The sequence below is a fragment of the Chenopodium quinoa genome, unplaced genomic scaffold (assembly GCF_001683475.1).
Source record: "Chenopodium quinoa cultivar QQ74 unplaced genomic scaffold, ASM168347v1, whole genome shotgun sequence".
Lineage (NCBI taxonomy): Eukaryota > Viridiplantae > Streptophyta > Magnoliopsida > Caryophyllales > Amaranthaceae > Chenopodium > Chenopodium quinoa.
Window position 1 is genome coordinate 2,840,493 of NW_018743946.1, and position 16,801 is coordinate 2,857,293.

Consider the following 16,801-nt stretch of genomic DNA (forward strand, 5'->3'; position numbering starts at 1 on the left):
GTGTTCACTCCACTTGGTATGAGTTATGAAACAGCTTTCGAGAAGTTACACCACAAAGGACTAGTCATGCCCATAGGGCCTATCAAAGATCCGGTTCCAGAAGCCAGGCCACCTAAGTGGACCCTAATAAGCACTGCAAATATCACCAAGGAAAGGGTCACGACACTGAGGAGTGTTAGAAACTCAAAGAAGCTATTCAGGATCTGATCGATAGCAATGAAACTTCCGAGATTCTAGCCATCGAAGATGACCAAGCACCCTTCGATCCATCACTTCTTATTACACCTGTAGGAGAGCCCATGATCGAGACAGCTTATATGACCTCTCTCGATGAAGTGGCCATGATTGGGGAGGATGAAAGTCTTTTCTTAGATGATACCAAGGAAGACTCGTCAAGTCTAAAAGAGGACGTTTGAAAACTGCAAGATGTCATTGCCGTGCTCTTAAATGTGGAAGAAGGATTAGCAAATCGGGTGATGGCCATTGAACAAAATTCTCGCCAAGAGTTTAATGAAGAACTCAATGCTCCTAAGCCACAGGCAAAATGGACCATTGAAGAATACACACCAATAAGAATGACTTACAATGAAGCTTTCGAATGTCTTCACGATCAAGGTCTTATCCACCCCATTGGTCCCAGTCAAGACCCTACGCCTGAAAAACGGTTTCCCAATTGGGATCCAAATTCTTATTGTCGATACCATAGAGGTCGTGGTCACACCACCGAAGTAGGTCTCGCCTTCAAAGATCGTGTTCAAGATCTCATTGATTTGAATCTCCTTCATGTTCCTCCGCACGACAAGAAGGCCAAGATTAGTAACAATAGTAACAATGGCTGTAAAGGGAAGAGGAACGACTATCCTTCTTCTTCCGAAAACACCTACTCTAGTAATAGTGTTGGTACTTTCGACCTTAGTGAGATCCTAGCCATGGGTAATCGGAAGCAACCGAAAAGGGAATTTACCCCTATTGGAATTAGCTATGATGAGGCTTTCGATTGAATCTATGCCAAAAGAATCATTACTCCCATTGGACCTATTCAAGATCCCCCACTTAAGAAAAGATTGCCTAGTTGGAATCCAAACGAACATTGCAAGTACCATCAAGGTAGGGGTCACGCTACTAAGAGTTGTTGGAAGCTGAAGGAGGATATCCAACGTTTGATTGATAATAACAAGCTTCCCATACCTCCAGTTAACAAGAAGAGCGAGTGATGATAAAGGAAACAACACAAGACAAGAGGCGAGCTTCAACGACAAGATTTCATGACTTCTTTTTTCTATTTCTTTTTTATTTACCTTTTCTCCAATAAGTCTAGCATAGGCACCTTTTCTTTTCCCTTAGATTAATTTTTGTAGATTCTTTCTTTTCCTTTAATAAAAAGGAGCATTTATTTCCTTACATATGATCATCACATTGCATTGCATAAAAAAAAAAAAAAAAATCCATGTCAAACTAAGCACAAGGTATACCAATGATTTGAGGCACCTCTTGTAGCCACGTCATATCACATTTCACCCTTCAAATATATCCTTTTTTTTATAAACCACTTTGAGCCTTGTCTAATGACATACCTTTAATTTTTCAACCCATATCTACCTAATCTTTGGATAGGATAGTGTGCAACTTATGCAATTTTCAATATCATAAAAAGCTTGAGTGACTTCAAAAGATTAAAATAGCAAAAAAATAAGCAAAAAAAATAATAAAAGTGTACAAAAGGGCAAGTGTTCCAATATATTTGACATGAACATGTCTTTGATATGAATACGTCTCAGATTGCGTCTCTTATCGAGTGAATGCTAAAGCAAAAGAAAGAGCTAAAAAAGAGTAGAAAACCTCAAGCATGAAAATACAAATATTCAAAAGCAAGGTTGCACACCTTGGGGGCTTATCGAGGGTCTTGAGCCTTTATCCCCTTCTTCTATAACCTTTAGCCTAACCACGTTACAACCTTTAAAAAGACCTTTTTGAGGTATACACATACTTGTGCGAGGTTCGGCTAGAGCTACGTTCGGCCTGATTCCTAACGGATACGTAGGCAACCTCACATCGAGGTGCGGCCGTAATAAAAATGCATTCATATTCAAATGCACACACTTACACCATGATCATATCAAGGGATCTCCTATGCTCATCCCTATCCATGTAGAGCTAGACTTAGGGGCTTGATCCCTACATCATTAGCTTACCTAGCCTAAGAGTCACCACCATTTGATTCTTTTAACAAATAATATCTTTCCACACACTTAGCCCTTGCTGCCTAACTTTAGTGTCACTTTCACACACTGCACAGATACATGATCAAATATACTTTCCCTTAAGAACCCTTTGTCATGAAATCTTAACACAACGTTGAAGCATGTATTGTCATATCAAAATCACTCATCAATCATAATCATCATTGCATCACAAAGTATGAAGTTCTTAGCCTCTGTGCCTAAGTAACCTAAATACTTTCATTATCGAGTCAACTAGGATAGTTTAAGATGTTACAATCCTTGTATTGTGAGAGAATTCGTTAACGGATTAAGTTTATTCAACATGCACCTTCAAAAACTTCGCTATTTTTTCGCGTCTTTCTTTTTTGGGAGAAAGTCGGTACCCTCCACAAAAATGACGGAAAATTTTTGCTTTTTTGCATTTTCGAGTCGCACGATCACATTACAATGCACACACGAGTCATGTACACATTGAGTCATGTCGTGTCATATCACCTTGATTTGAGTCTAACACATGTGTCAAACACTTTGAGTCGAGTTAACCTCGAGTCAATCACAGCGAGTCAAGTTTATACCTTGAGTCATGTCAAGTCAATGAGTTTAGTCAAGACTAAGTCTTAGGTCAACCCTAAAGAAATATAAGCAAAGTCCTATAGTCAAATAAATAGATACAGGTGTAGCAGAATAGGGAAGACCCTATCACAGCGTTCGGCAACAGAGTCAATTCTTGGCGCCAGAAATATCTCAGCAGCGACAGAGCTCGAAGCCTCTCAGAAAGGTGATTTCGACCTCATACAACAATTTTAGGTTCCTTGGTACACCAGTTAGCCCCTATAAGCAATTTGACATGATTAAGTAGTTAGTTTGATTACAATTGCAATAAGTGATCGACCTGATGAAAGATCGTCTCACTTAGCTTAAAGCGCCTAAGAATTGGCTCATCACGGAAACACCGACATACTGGTTTTAGTGGAAGCAAAGTTCAGGCGAGCTTTAGAGATCGACAAACGTTGGTCTTCGGAAATTTTTCTTCAGAACATTATCGCAACAAACGTTCAAGTACCGAAGCTCTTTTGTTCAGAGACGCGTGGACATTTCCATCAAGCTCTTTTGTTCAGAGACGCGTGGACATCTCCATCAAAGCACTTTTGCTCCAGAGACGCGTGGTCATATTATTCAAGCTCTTTTGTTCAGAGACGCGTGAATATCTCCATCAAAGCTCTTTGCTCCAGAGACGCGTGGGCATATTATTCAAGCTCTTTTTCAGAGACGCGTGAACATCTCATTCAAAAGCTCATTTGTTCGGAGACGCGTGGACATATCATCAAAGATCTCCTATTTTCAAACTCCTTTGCTCAGAGACGCGTGGGCATCCTATTATCAAGCTCTTCTTTCAGAGACGCGTGGACACATCATTCAGAAGAACATAAAAAAAGAAGCTCTTTGTTCAGAGGCGCGTGAACATATCAAAAAAGAAGCTCTTTGTTCAGAGACGAGTGAACATCAAAACAGCAAGGTGGCGTTCCCTGGATTATGGAGAATTGTCACAAACAACTGAGGATTGTTTCAAGAGAAGCAATCTTCGATGGTATTCCCTTGGATGTGGAATATTATCAATGCGGATGAGGATTGTTTCAAGAGAAGCAGTCTTTGATAGTATTCCCTTGGACGTGGAATATTATCAAAGCGGAGGAGGATCGTTTCAGGCGAAGCAGTCTTCTAATTTGGAAGCAGTTACAGGCGTAGCGGTTACAAGCGGGATGGCATTCTCTAGCTTGCAGGAGGTCATCAAAACAATCGGTTACTTTCAGAGACGTGTGCTCGACGGTGCAAGATACGCGTTTCTTAACTCTTTTATCTGTTTAACTAACGCTAGTTTGCAGGTATCGGCGTTACAAGAGTGGTTTAGGATCGCAGAACGTTCTGAATCATTCTCCGTCCCTATCGATACTTTGACTTTCGTTTTCAAAAATTGCGTTTCTCCAAACACAGTCAAAGTGGGGGCTTTTGTAGACACCCATTTGTGTCTCCCCAAAACCAAACCAAGTGATGAGTACCTTTCACGTCGAATCATAATCGAATGAAGCGAAAGTGTGGAAAGTCTAGTGTTGCGGATAGTTTTAATTTCTTTTCTCTTCTCTCTGTTTTTGAAAACTTTTTTTTAAGAAAACAGCCAATCCAGTTTGTTTGGTCCATGATATGGGTCCAATAGTAGTGTAGTTGGATGGGGCTTGCAAAGACCTTTCCAACGATATATTATAATCCCAATTCCGATGAATATTGAGGAAGTTATGGCCAATTTACTAAACTGGGCCCGGTTTGAGCCTTATGTACGGCCCAATGATCTAGAGGAGGGCCTAATATGATTTATCATTCCTAATTCAATTAGGAATGGTTTTAGTCTTCTAGATTCTTCTAGAAGGTTCTTTTCATTCCTAATTCAAATAGCATTGATAAATTCACCTTTTGTTGACTTTTCAGAGTTTTAATTAAAATCAAAAAGCATTTTCGAGGAAAAGATACGATTTTATCCTCCAGTACGGCAAACTTATCTGATTTTCAAAAACGCGTCAAAAACAGGCCTGGCGCCTGACTCCAGGCATTGGCGCCTGGAACCAGGCCTAGTGCCTGGCGCCTGGTGCTAGCCATTGGCGCCTGGCGCTAGCTCTGTTTTTGCGTGCGCTAACCTCGTTTTGCGTGCACCAAGTGCTCTGTTTTGATATTTTATCTTTTTGGCTGATTTCTCTATAGATAACGTATTAAAAAATCCGTTTTCATTCACTAATTCACACGAGTTCTCATCAACTCTCATCAAGAAATTCTTGATTCTCTCTCTCTTTCTAAGCCTAGCTTTTTACATACACAATTCTTCATACATTAGCACTAGACACACCTAGCCATATTCGAAGTTGCCTTCGCCCTAGACGTGGAAAGGTTTAATTTCTGAGGGTTTGGTCCCAAATCTCTCTTTCAATTATTTAATTTAATTGTTTGATTATTATTTTCCTTGAAGTTACTAAAGTGTGTATTTTGTTATTAGAAAGAGGTACGAGGCATCAAAGTAAGTACTTTAATGGTTTTTATTGATGTTATGATGTAGAAATCATGTTTACATTGATATTCCTATTATCATGTCTAGAGTAATTTTAATATTAAATATGGTTGTTACGATGCTTTCTATGTTCTTCCTTATACTTATGATTGTTAGTATCATGTTAGGGCTAAAGATTTTATTTTTATTGCTTAGTGACATGCTAGGATTTGTTATTAATCTTGTTAGTATCATGCCTAGGATCTTGCTATTTTTATTATGCTTTAACATGAATATTACGATTATTATTTTCATGATTATTATCAATTATTATTGTTATTATTATGATTATTATTTTTATGATTATTATCTTGATGATGAATATTATTATTATTATTATGATTATTTATCATGTTGCTTGATACATATTTATTGTTATTGCTTGATCACACCTTTTATGCATGTTTAAAGGGAATTTGGTATTTGTAGTCACGCTTAATAAGATAATTAATAATCTTGTTTAGGTTATTTGATTATAATTTCAAGTGATCGCCAATAATAGATTTATTTGTGCATTTATATTCAACCAACATAGATAAACAAGTTTAGGGTAATCCTATTGATTGCATGTTAATTGAAAAGCGCACATGAATACGATCAGAATAAAGTAGAGGCCTATTATTAGGCAGGTTCAATCTCTTTTAGGTTGGATTTGTACCTTCATCCCTGAACCCTTATTTGGTTCTAGACCTTATGGAGTTGACGATCTCTTGGATCGTTAAGGGGTGTAACCTTCACCCTGTGAACGGTTTACAAGTTTCTAAAACTTGTTGGCGACTCTTTTGCTCTATCTTCTTCCCTTTTGGACGCCACCGTACTTTAGTGTATGATCACAATGGGGTTCAAGCTAGGGGTTTAACGCTTGAAATTTATTCCCTACACCGCGTTAAACAGTTTTAAGATCAGATTTATCATAAAACACTTATTTTATTCCAAATAAAACTCTTTAAAATAATAATTATTAATCCTAATTCCATTAGAATTTAAAAGAACCTTCTAGATTATTTTAGAAGATTAAAGTCAATCCTAATAACTTTAGGAATAATAATTAATAGGCCCTCCTCTAAATCATTGGGCCACATATAAAATTCATTTCGGGCCCAATTTAGTTTTTTGGCCATAACTTCCTCATTATTCATCGAAATTGGGCTTATGATATATTGTTGGAAAGCTTTTTCGAGCCCAATCCAACTATACTATTATTGGACCCTTATCATGGACCAAACTAAATTGGACTGACTATTTTCATAAATAGAGCATATTTTAAAAAATAGAAGGAGAGATATTTTAATAAAAATAACCACATCACTAGATTTTTCACACTTTCACTTCGTTCGATAATCAAATGATGTCGCGTGAAAGGTATTCATCACTGGGTTTGGTTTTGGGGAGACACATTTGGGTGTCTACATGTCAGCTATGTGATCTTCCTTCACCTTGCTTTTCACAATCGTATCATCCACATACACCTCTACATTTCACCCTTTCTGTTTCTCGAAGATTTTATCAACTAACTTTTGGTAAGTCTCCCCTATGTTCTTGACAGGCTAAAGTCGTATCACCCAATCAAAAGTAATTCCTAAATCCTCTAACTAATGCAGATAGGGAAGTAGGGTCGAATCCACAGGGAAACTGGTCTTTCTATTCCTAATTAATTAAAGCAATCTAAATTATTAAGTAACCGATTTGTTATTAAAAAGTGGAACTAAAGTACTAGGAGTAAAAGTGTGATGGAATAAAAGTAGGAAGAAAATCAAGGGATAAAAGACCTAGGGCATAGGTTCACCAATAAATAATATTCCAGAGTAAAACATAACAATCAATCATCAATGCATCAATTAATCAGATCATAAAGGGCTCTCGCTACTTACTACAATCACAGAATTAATCTACCGGTATTAAATCTCATCTCTCGAATCTCGACTTAACCATTTATAAATTAACCTGCCTATTGAAACTAGACCTAAACATCAATTCTCATCTGTCGAATCTCGAATCAATATTGTCAAACTCATGCATAAAAGATCAGGCCTAATCTAGTCACAGAGCATTAAATCAATCAATAAGAAATTAATCTAGCATTGACAATCAACAACTAAATTACCCCTTCATATTATTTATGGATCCCCACAACCCTAGAAAGAAAACTACTCAGAAATAATTAAATATAAACTAAACAAAGCAATTAAAGGAGGCATGATGAAAGAAATAAAGTAAATAAATGAGATTAAAGTAGAAGAAATTGTTACCAAAGTAATCAAAATTAAGGAGTTGAATTAAAAACAAAGTAGAGAACAAAGTTGTAGAGAGAGAAAATAATCTAAAACTAAGTAGAGAGTGAAAGTCTAAGAGAAGAAGTATTAATCGAAAGCATTAAAATCGTATTTATACAAAAATAATTATTCCTAATTAAAACTAAGATGAATCGCCGAAATCAGCTCCTAAAAACCTCGCGCCCGATCGGGCTCGCCTTTTTCCAATATGAGCATCTCTCGCGCCCGACCGGGCGCGAACTAATCTTCCTCGCCCGTTCGGGTGCGCCTTCGGGTGGGAGCTTACTTTGGTTGGGCCTAGACACTTGGGCAAGCTTGGACTTCTCGATTAGGCTCCGATTCTTCGGCCCAATCCGGATTTCCTCTTCGGGTCTTGAATACTCGGTCCAAATGCCTCGGAATCTCAAATGCTAAGCCCTTAATCACTGGTTCGATGACTCTAACCGACCCTGGGCTATGAAAACTGGTCGGGCTCCTCCAATGCTCGTAGTCACTTCATAATATCCTGGGAAAATGCTCCGAAAGTGCAAATCCCTACAAAAGTCAACCAAAACTATGAAAACACTAGAAAAAACCAATTAGTAATAAAAGTGGCTCTAAAGAGCCAAAAACACTACTAATTATGACCTCGGGACGGGGGTAAAATACTATATAAAATGGACATATCAGTTCTTTAACCCAAACGACATGACTTTGTAATAGTAAACCCCGACATCCGTTATGAACTGCGTTTTGACTCTGTCTGATTCATGAAGACTAACTTGATGATATCTTGAAATGCGTCTAAAAACTGAGCATTGTATGGCCTGACGTGGAGTCTACCAGTTTATCTATCCGGGGCAAAGGATAACAATCCTTAGGGTATGCCTTATTCAGATTTGTGAAATCTACGCACATTCGCCATTTCCCTGTCGACTTTCTCACCATTACAACATTAGCTAACCATTCAAGGTATGTACATGGTTCTATGAAACCTACCTCGAAGAGCTTATTGATCTCGGCTTGTATTGCCTCAATATTTTTTTGTTGAGAAGTTCCGCTTCTTCTGTTTGACTGGCCTGAATTTTTTATGAACATTCAGCTTATGCTCCATTACATCGGGGTGTATTCCCGGCATTTCATCTGCTGCAAAAGCAAACACATATGCGTTCCCTCGCACTAAACTGATTAGATTACAACTCATTTCCGAATCCATGTTGGTGCCTACAGTCACTGTCAGGATAGGTTCGCCTTTCCAAAGTTCAACTTGCACCGTTTCTCTTCCTGGTGCCGGCCTTGGTACTATTATCGGCCTCGTATTAAATTTTTCCATTGACAAATCTCGCATCGATGATTCTCTGTCCCTTTTTGGGCTATTAAAAAATGGGCTATCTCGCACCGGACTCTTTAAAGTGGTCACATAGCAGGACTTTGCAATTACCTGCCCCCATGCACCTTCTCCACTTTCCCCCAATTCAATACATACGTAATGGTGAGATGATAAGTTGACACCACTGCCTGCACATCATGTATTTTCGACCTCCCAAGGATTGCATTGTATGCCAACTGTACATCCACCACCAAGAACTTTGCCATCACATCCCTTATAGCCGTGTCATCTCCGAATCTGACCGGCAAAAAAATGCTTCCCTCCGGCCTCACAGTCGAGCCATTAAACCCGATCACCGGATAAGACACTTACGTCAAATACTGCCTGCCTATCATCATTTCTTTGAAAGCCTGCATAAACAGAACATTTGCCGAACTGCCTCCGTCCACCAAGACTCGCTTGATGTCGGCCCTGTTAATTTTCGTTATCAACACTAAGGGATCATCATGTGGAAAGACAATTCCCTTAGCATCCTCTCTTGTAAACAACACATCAGGCATATCTGCTAGTCGAGGGCGGCTGTCGGCATCTAGTGCATTCACTGTATGGTGGTGCTCCAACAAATGCTTTCGTGCTCCACTTATTGTTCTTCTGTGAATTGGCCCATCGGTTATCACATTAATTTTCTTCCCTATTGAAAGTGGGGGCCGTCCACCGTCTCCCTGCCGGCTTATCTATACTTGCTTCCTTTCAGGCCTTGCCTCTAGCTGCTGACGTTCCAACTACCGATACCGTGGTGGTTGATTTCTTTTCATATGCAGCCGGGATTGAGTCAAATGGCCTTTCCTTATCAGCTCCTTAATGTTGTCTTTCAACTGCGTGCATTCTTCAATATAATGCCCGACATCTCGATGCATGGAACATGCAATACTTCTTGGCATCTCTTCCTTTAGCCTTCATGGGCATGGGTCTCACCCATACCTCCCTGTTTTGGTTTACTAAGTATATAGAAGCTCTGGGAGTATTCAGTGGTGTATATGTGTAGAGCCCTGCTTTTGGCCTCCTGTCCCAACAGGAAGTGAGATGATGTTACAAAAATCCGTTCTTCATGCTAGATCAAAGTTGAAGTGTTTATGGACTATGAAATGCATTATGATGTAAGTTAAAAACCAAATTTGAGACCAAGTTATATTAGAGCCTTGTCCAATTAATAAATAGTCTTAAAACGTGCAAATACATGTTTAAACTTGATTAATAACAGACCCAAATACGTCAAGTGCAATGACTAGATCCAATGGATCTTACATTGTTAAAAACCGAGCCAATAAGATAAACCAACCATAAAATTTCCATGGAATTCCTATAAAGATGGATATCCCTTTCAAAGAGATTTCCAAAAGTATATTCTAATCCCAATTCCGAGTTAAAACGAAGAAGTTATGATCAAAACACTAAACTGGGGCCTAAAACCGACACCCTTGCACACCAACGGACATATCTTTTGGTCCATAATAGATTTTAACCTAATTCTAACGGTATTGGAAAGTAGAAATTCATAGATTTCCAATGATATCTCACATGCCTTAATAAAACATTTAAATCAAAAGTTATAGAAGTTTTAAAATCGCATTTTTGTATAAGGCAAACCGCACCGAGCGAGCGCAAGTCATTGAGATGCGCGCGGCACCCGGCGCAACTCAGAGAGCTGCGCGTACCACCTAACGCCGCAACTCTAAAACCCTAAACCTAGATTTCTATGCCTATAAATAGGGGTCTTCGTCCAGCCCTAATCACGACAGAAAAATCAGAATTCGAACCCTACCATTCTCAAAACCCTAATCTCATAAGTTTTCTTACTACCATACTATTTTTCTTTCTTCCCAAATATTTTCCAACTGTAATTGAATCCATTGAAGACCTTGGAGGTACAAATAAGAAATAAGGTCTATAAAAATCTAAAACGGAGATCTAAGCATACAAAGAAGAACGTTAGTTTCATGAGCACTTAGATAATTCAATTTTCTTTTCTTGTCTAAATGACTTAAATTGATTAATTAGTGTTGTTTGATCACTTAAAAAAACTTTTAATTAATTAATTCACATAGTATTATTTTGTTAATCAAGACTATAAATTGATAATTAATTGTTGTTTTATCACTTAAGACAAGGCGAATATTGTTTATTTTTGTTCTTTTCACGAATGTTGATTAAATAAGAATAACAAATTTTGCAATTTAATTCCTATGTGATTGACGTGAGTATATAAAATCAACTAACTTAGTTTTTAGGTATCACGTTCCATATATTTGTTTGGTGATGAAATTGTGAAAAAGGAAGAGCTAGTAGAGGCCGCACTAGGGCTAGAATAGCGATTCCTCCCTAAAAGGAACGTTATTTTTAGTACCCTTGCACCCGAACTCATTTCTGGTACACGTAGACCGATTTGGGCATGGGCAAACTTACAATTCGTGCTAAATATCCCTAGAACTCTACTTGGGAGAAAGACATGAACGAGGTTTATGAGTTTTCCTAAAACTCTCATTGGCAACTCCTACTTGTTTCTTACAAAAAAAGTGTAATGATAGGATCAATTCTAATTTAAGGTCCCCCAAACAGTTAGGAATTCAAATCCTAATAACCCTAACAAGTGTAAAGTCCTAGGCTTTTAAAGGGCCATGGGTATTTAAGGAGAATGATCCCCTACGATGGGCACACCCTCCTTACAATATGTGTTGTATCGCATCGGTGCTTTAGCACCCCTGACCTCCTGCCGATTTCCTCTTTCCCTCATTAGGGCCGGATTTTTCGGCCTTCCATTTCCTGAGACCGCTCCCGCAGAAGAATACTGCACTCTCTCTGTTGGGGGGACCCGACTGCTTGTTTTCATTAGCTCTTCGCTTTTTATGTAGTCATGAGACTTGTTAAAAGCTGCTGCTAGTGTCAGCAAGTTTTTTCTTGTTAAGTACCGCTTAAACTCAAAATCATTTAGGCCATTCATTAATGCCATAACGGCTATTTCCCGTTGTAAATTTGGAATTATGTTTGCTTCATTATTCCTCCTGATGTAGTCCCTTAGAGACTCATCTGCTTTTTTCCCTACGGCCATTAACTCCCTAGAAGTTCTCTACCGAACGTTGTTATTGATATATTGCCCCACAAACATCTCCATTAGCTTCTCAAAGCTATCCAATGTACCACTTCCCAGATTGTTAAACCAATCTAATGCTTCTCCGGTTAGGGTGGTCGGAGAGACCTTGCACCAAACCGCATTCGAATTGGTATACAAAATCATGTCCCCCTTATTTTGGGTAAAAATACCCTATTCATGTGGACCAATCAGAGAGGGCCACGTGTTCAGCCCAGGCAGGTCCATTTTGGCCAATAGCCAGCTGACACGTGTCAGCCTCAGATACCTTCTGAAAATGCGACCTTCAAGGCCAAATTCCCAAGAAACGCCGCAAAGCGGCGCAGCCCACCAAATCTAGGTTAAATGACCTAAGAGAGGGCACCCTTCCCAATGACCCTATAAATAGGGAGATATCCCCCATTTTTGAGACACATTCAATCATTTATTACACCTACCCTACATTCTCTTACATCAGAGAACACCTGATCTCGGAATCCGGGAAGATCTTACTTCAATTTTCGCATATTTTCCTTTTCTCGCTCAAGTTCTAACTTGATCGTCGAAGGCGGAGCTCCAACCACCGGGAGCATCGTTATTTTGCAGGTACAGGCCGCGTTCGACCAGTCTTCGAGCTGTAAATCTCTCGAGGGATAAAAACACCCAAAAAACCCCTGATAGGATGATATGAGCCTGCTTGGATCACCTTTTCCATCATATCTACATGTTAGCATTTTAACCTTTTCCATCGGTTGATCCAAGATTCCTGTGTAAACAGTGATGCCCTTAGCTGAACATTTGTTCGGATCACCCCTTGTCGAGCATTCTGCGAGCTTCTCTACCGCTGATTTCTAGTATTAATGGCATGACTAGAGGATTGTGCCTCTGTCTCCTAGGCAGTTGTATGTATCCTTGGTGGCGACACTTCTCTATAAGGGTGCCTCGGCGAGCTCACAACTTGGTTACGTTGACTATCAAGATTTACAATGGGTACCCCTCCTGCAACCCTAGGTAGTTCCAGCCTCACTTTCCTTCCTCTTCTTGCTCAGAGCCGACATCACCCTGGCAGCTATCTCCAAATCCTTTGGGGTAAACTCGGCCATGGGATCTGCCACTACACCAATATGCCGTTCTAGAGTTATCGGCATATTAAACTGATTTCCTTCCAGGGTGTGCGTTTCATCCTCTATCGCAACCTTTGGTTGCGATCCAATCCCAAGATTAATTATCCTGCTTTCCCCATTGTTACTTCCAGATGGTTCTTTGTTACCGGCCATGGTTTCTCTGTGTAAGGTCCTTAGCCGATAGAAGTAATCATTTTCCCCTCCTTCTAGCGCCAAATTGTTTCTATTTAGATCCGATTGCCAGTATCTGAGATCCGTGAACACCCTATCGTCTGGCTAAGAACCTACACAGGAAGAGAAGATTAGCTAAGCCCGGGGTGAATCCGGGGATAACCACTCCGGTGATAAAGTTGGAAAGTGTTTGAGAGAAAAGAAGAGACTATATGAAGAGAGAGAAAGAGAGAGAGAAAGAGAGAGAGAGAGAGAGAGAGAGAGAGAGAGAGAAAGAGAGAGAGAAAGAGTGTAATAAATTCTACCTTTTGATTTGGAGAATCCTACCTACTTATAATGATTTCAACTTCCAGGTGCCATGCAAACCACTTTATGTCAAGTGTCAATTAACCAACGCCACGTGCTCAGTTTTAAGAGGTGCCGAATCCATGCCGTTATGTGACGTTACCGATATGGGTTTTATCAGCATAAGTCCAAACCTGTTTAGATTCACAAGTAGAAAATACTTGATGGGAAGCCCCAAATGGCAAGCGGTTTTAAAAATCCACTTGCCATTTACCCAGTTTTTTTTTAAAAAAATTCTAATATTGAATGGCAAGCGGTTTTGGCGCGAACCGCTTGCCAATATATAAATGACAAGCGGTATATTGGCAAGCGATTCAACCCCAAACTGCTTGCCATTTTATAAAAAACATTAAAACCGTGCCCACCCCTCCCTTTATTTCTCTCTCTCCTCTTTCTTTACTCAGCTCTCTCTCTCTCCTCTTTCATTTTCGGTGCTCTATCTCTCTCCTCTTTCTTTCTCCCGTTTTCCCCCTCTCTCCTCTTCTCTTTCCTTCAATACTTTCTTTTTTTCTTTGTTCTTTCTCATCTCCAAAAAATCGAACCAAAACCAAAAAAATTCGAGCAAATTCAACCAAAACACCAAGTTTTCGAGTAGATTGAGGACAATTTTGAGCAAATTTCGAGTACGATTTCAAGCAAATTCGTGCATGCGTTTGGGTGTTCAAGTTTTTTAGGTCAAATTCGACCATGAAAACTCTAGATCTAGAGTTTTTATGGTCGAATTTGACCTTTAAAACCTTAATTTCAAGCCCAAATTGGCGTTTTCATGGCGGTGGGTGGAGGTCGTGGTGGGCTAGATGGTTTTTTTTTTTTTTTTTTTTTTTTTTTTTTTTTTTTTTGTAAGGTGGGTCGATTTTTTTTTTTAAATTTCGATTTTAGATTTATTTTTGGTGGGGGTACGGTCGTGGTGGGTGGGGGGTCGTGGTTTGGGTGGGGTCTGGTCGTGGTTTGGTTGGGGGTCTGGTTGTGTGGGTGGGGGTTGTGGTTTGGGTTAGGGTTTTGGTGGGTTTCAGTGAGGGTTTTGGTGGGTGGGGGTTAGTTGGTGGTTCTGGTGGGTGAGGGGTGGTGGGAGGTCGTGGTGGGTTTCGGTGAGGGTTTGGTGGGTGGGGGTTAGTTGGTGGTTCTGGTGGGTGAGGGGTGGTGGGGCGTCGTGGTGGGTTTCGGTGAGGGTTTGGTGGGTGGGGGACAGTTGGGGGTTCTGATGGTGGTGGCTGCTCGTGGGGGTCGTGGTGGGTGGTGGTGCTGGACGGTGGTGTTGGAGGTCGTGGCTGGAAGTCTGATCTAGAACATGAGTTTTTTTTTTTTATTATTTGTATTAATTTTTTTTGAGGAATATTATTTGTATTAATTTTATTAGTTGAATTAATTTTTTTTAATGTAAATGTAATATTACAACAAATAATTAATAAAAATATTAATGTTTTTACATATGTTTGGTTTATATATCAATTTATGTGGAAAAAACCCAAATTTTTTTTTATTTTTTATTTTTAATACCCATAATGGGCAGCGGTTTGGCGCCAAAACCGCTGCCCTTTCTCTAGTAATGGCAAGCGGTTCTGAACCGCTTGCCATTTAAATGGCTAATGGCAAGCCCCCTAAGCCCATGCGGTTCAAAACCGCTTGCCATTAGGGGGTTTGAACCACTTGCCATTACGTTTATTCTACTAGTGATTGTAAACGAATAGATATCGACACTGTACCAGATATCGGTATCTTCTCACACACTCCCTTTGTTTCACAATGATCTTCTCACTTTAATGTTTTCCATTTACCAATATACTTGTAGTATTAATATTTTTAATTACAAATTATTGAAATATATAATACAAATATTTCATCAAATGTCACTGATCACTTTAATAATTTACCAAATGCCATCAAGGTTTTCAAAAGGTTGTTTTCCGGTGAGATTAGGGAAGGGGCTAGGGTTTGGCGGTGGTGGGTAGGTGGGTGGGAAAATTTTGGATTTTTTTTTTAATTTTTTATGTTTTTTTTTAATTCTTATGAATTAAGATAAATGGACCAATCATATCATGACATGTGTTATGATTAAACAGTAATGACTAACGGAGTGAACGACATTTTGGTTAACTAGATGTAAGCCCGTGCGATGCACGGTTTTTAGATATTTCATTTCGTATATTTTTTTTTGTAATTTCTTAATATTTTTTGTTTTTATTTTCTATTCTATTATTTTAACATTAATTTAAGGTAAAATATTTTATTAAGTTTTAAATTATTCTTATTCAAATTTTAGGTATATAGAACTTGAATTTATAAATTGAAATAAATATTATCTCATTCATCGGATAGTTAGATAAAATCATTAAATCAAAATATATTTTTTAATTTCTAATTATTTGTTAAAATAATATAAATCATAATGTAAAAGATAATATAAAAGATAATTTTTGTTTTTTTTTCATAATTTAAATCTTAAATTACTATTTTTTTTGTTTTCAATTCTCAAATTTCATTTGTTAATTTTTTCTTAAATGGCGAATGAAAATTTAAATTCTAAATTAATATATAAATCTAATTTTTCATTGGTCGAAATATTACTTTTGATTATGTGGCGTGCGATGCACGAATTTTTATATACATTTTGTATATAAATATTTTTTTGGTGATCTCTTAATTTTTTTTCTTGTATTATAAATTTTAAAATTTTGTATGAAAATATCATATCATCAGATATTTACATAAAACCATTAACATCAAATGATAATTTATATTTTCAAATATCAAAATATAATTTTTAGTTTTTTAAATAATATAAATCCTAATATCTAAACATAAATTTTAGTTTTGTAACAAATAAAAATGATAAAATTTAGTGTTCTTAAATAATTAAAATCTTAATAAATTACTATACGTCGTTTTTACCTACGTGGTAAAAATTTAAAATTTCATTTTAATTCTAAAATAAAATATAATCTAATTTTTAATAAGTTGAAAATATACCTTTTCTTATGTGGCGCTCCAAACGCTCTTAAAAAATGGAGACTTTATTTATTTATGGAGATGCGGGGGATCGAACCCCGTGCCTCTCGCATGCAAAGCGAGCGCTCTACCATTTGAGCTACATCCCCTAATTTGTTAGCATTAGCTCTTTATTTAAAATTTATCAACTTAAAGC

General features: G+C 38.2%; 1 non-coding gene across 1 annotated transcript; it reads right to left on the reverse strand.

Moving 5' to 3' along the window:
• Nucleotides 1–16,681: 16,681 nt before the first annotated feature.
• TRNAA-UGC lies at nt 16,682–16,754 on the reverse strand. Its single transcript has one exon. It is a non-coding gene; the product is annotated as a tRNA-Ala (tRNA).
• Between the last annotated feature and the right edge of the window lie 47 nt (nt 16,755–16,801).